We start from the raw sequence: 3,452 nt of genomic DNA on the forward strand, positions 1-3,452 counted from the left end.
AGTAATCCTTCACGGCAAGGTACACACAAGTGGCTGGACTGTGTGTGACCAACCTCAGGAACTCTTTTCTCCTTAGATCTCCACAAATAGTTTTGAGCACAGGGATCAGCCACTGTTTGTCACCATGAATAGGCAAAGATGATTGCATTTGAACAAATTTGTACTGACTGAGTTGGATACCAGTGCAGTTTAAACTTTAAATTCACGTCATCTTCTCCATTTTTCCAGGAAAACCAACATTCAGTAAATAGGACATAGTAAACCTAGATAGAAATACTCCATCATTATTGTTATGAAAGATGCAAGAGAAAAAAACCACCTTTTTTTGAAAACAGCTGGAATATGTTCTAACAGAGGAATCTTAATTTACTAACCAAATGAGAACATGAAATATTTGTATCATCCCCAGTATTAGTATATGACAACCTATAGAAAAAGCTAAATTTTCAGTCTGTATGTAAGAGGATATACTTCTCACATGTTTGCATGCTGTATTCTATTGTTTCCAGAAGAATGATCCCCACTTTAATACACACAGAAAAAGCACAGCCCATCTGACAACTGCCTGAGATGCAGTTAGGGGGAGTGTTTACTGCAAACAGAGTCTAGACAGATTAGTATCACACAAAGAGGAAAAAAACATTGGCATAAAGGAAGTTATGCACGTAAAAATACTTCAGGCTTGGTACCGGTTTGGTACAAACCTTGTCTGGTTTCTGCTAAAAAAAACCCCAAACAAACCAACAATCCAGTTGGCAGTATGTTATAAAAGGGTGTGCAGACTCATTCAGGGGTAGTACAGCTAGTACTGACTCCATCAGACTGAGAGAGAGAGAGAGAGAAAAAGTGGTGGAGCACTGCACTGAATCAGAAAAACCTCTTAATGCATCTGTACATCCTTGCAAGGAAAGAGGGGGTGGTGAGTCAGGCACATTTTTATTCCTTCTTAGCACTGAATAATCACAGCTGCTGCACCCTAAGGATGCAGTTCACCTGTAATGAATGAATGAATGAAGTCTGGTACATGGTGGTCAAATCCACATTTATGAGAGAAGGTATCTAGTGACAAAAGAGTGTAGTTAATCTGGGAATTCAGCACCCTGTGAGAACTAAGATTTTCTTTTTTCTCAGTAGCAAGAATATAGTTCCTTTTATCTTAGTTAAAGTTCAGTTTCTCCTTCAACCTAAAATAAGTATTACCAACCCTATGCCTTCTTGCAACTTGTATGAAATTTATTTACATATTCTTTTTTAAATCCCAATAGCATCTGCAATAGTTGAAAATAAGTGGCAATTAAAATTTAAGTATGTATATTTCCATCTTTTTTTTTGGTCTGCAATTCAAACCAACTGGAAAGAAGAACAAAAAGTGGGAGAAAAAGAAATTGCAAGTAATTTATCTTCTATTTCCCCTTCTATTTAGAGTGCACTTAACGTGGGTGTCTGCAGGAATCGTCTGGGCTGGAAGAGGAAAGCACCTAACTTGTCTGCTAATACTAACTTGTAGTTCAACAACTAAGTCCAGTGTTGATATAAATATAAATATTGAACATATACTATTTTTTATGCCTTAAAAAATGTGTCTATAGTAGAAAAATTATCTAATTCCTAAAAACATTTAGAAGTAATAGGAGTTACCAGAAATAATAGAAATATATATTCCATCATAAAGCATGGAAGCAAGAAGCATTCAGCACATTAGTCTTCCCCCATATCTCCAAAAGTACAATGAATTTTAATGTAAAGTGTTAGAATTTAAGAATAAAAGTGCTGAATAGAATTATTTATACAAGTAAAGATTGCACAGCCAGTACTTCACTGAAAACCCACGCATCCCAGGACTGAAATGGGTCTTAAGAAAGGACAGTGAATTTATTCTATATAAAGGAACATATCTTTTATTTCAGAGAGGATTTCTTCTTTTCTTAAATTTGGTACCTTTAGGCTCCTACTTCACAAATTTAAAGTACAAACTCCATAGCCTGGTAGTTTATAAAACAGTAACTCTCTAACATTGATGCAATGTCACATTAAACAAACTAGGGTACTCTTCCCGTTTTTTAGTGTTTATACATTCATTTTAAAATGATGTTTTGATTGACTCCTATGCATTGAACAGAGATTTTTTTTCATTTCTGTCCCCTCACACAGTGAGGCCAGGGCACAGTTAAAGACTAGCAGGAGGGCAGTATTTAAACTAAGTCACTAGTTGGAAAAGTGTCTTGACTAGGAGTACTAGGTCTCTTCCCATAGAAATAGACTTCTCACTGATGATTTATCAATTAAACCCAAAGAGAATCCATGGCACACAGAATGAGAGATTTTCACAGGCAGCAAGATTCACATCTTGGGTTTTATTAAACATATGATTTTTTGCCAATAGCTTCTTCTATAACCCTAGACAGCAAATGCTCCTGAGAATTCAGCTTGCACCCATGTGACAAATACAGTGATCACATAGTTTTTCAGTATTTTTTAAGCAACATTCAGAAAAGAAAAACAAAAGCTACTTAAAGCATAGAGATTAAATCAGGGTGTGCACAGATAAATTTCTTTTATCTACCAAAAGATCAATTCAGAGAGATGATTAATTGTTGCATGTAAAGGGCATTGAGGAAACATTACTAGAAAATATTTCCATTTCAAACAGATCTATTTGTCAGCTCTTCAAGCAGACTATTATGTGCAGCAGGTAATTGAAAGTAAAATAATAAGATTCACAGAATACCTGATATTTCTATTTTATATCTGAACACTTAGGGGTTTCCAATACCCATAATATTGTGTCTACAGTATGCAATCAATCAGCAGCATTCTCACTTGGTCATCCAGATATTTTAAAAATCATTCACCACATTCTGAATAATTTATAGTGTCAGAGTAGAATTCCAATCAGACATAGATGCTGCAGTTCATAGACCAGGGTATTTATTTCAACTGTATAAAAAGTCCAGTTTACATTAATATGCTAAGCTAAAATTATAGGGACAAAGACTGTTCAGATGTCTCTGCTTCAGGGGTATAACACAGCACAGATCAGAGGAAGGCAACTGAAAGTAGTCGAGTTCTTAAGCCAAAACAGGTATAAAAACAACCAGCTGGAAACTGAGTGATTTCAGATTAGTTTCCAAATAATGGAAAGGAAAGAATTATCTTAAGTAAACAGAAGGCACTACACAGGCTGGATGGATTGCAACTACATTAAGAAAATCCCCTGAATCCCTTGCTGGACAAAAACACTAACACATATTCCCCCTCACTATTCCAACACTATGTTGACACTTATATTGAAGTAATGGGATGGTGGTCCAAAAATAGTTATTTGAAATTCAAAGTGAGTGGCAAAATAACTGTTGTTTGATTGACTGAAGATTTTTAACTTGAAATAACTATGATTAGCAATTTTTGTAAAATTATTTTCCTATCATGTCAGATTGTCATGGTTTAACCCC

This window comes from Corvus brachyrhynchos, unplaced genomic scaffold (assembly GCF_000691975.1).
Source record: "Corvus brachyrhynchos isolate BGI_N302 unplaced genomic scaffold, ASM69197v1 scaffold7, whole genome shotgun sequence".
Lineage (NCBI taxonomy): Eukaryota > Metazoa > Chordata > Aves > Passeriformes > Corvidae > Corvus > Corvus brachyrhynchos.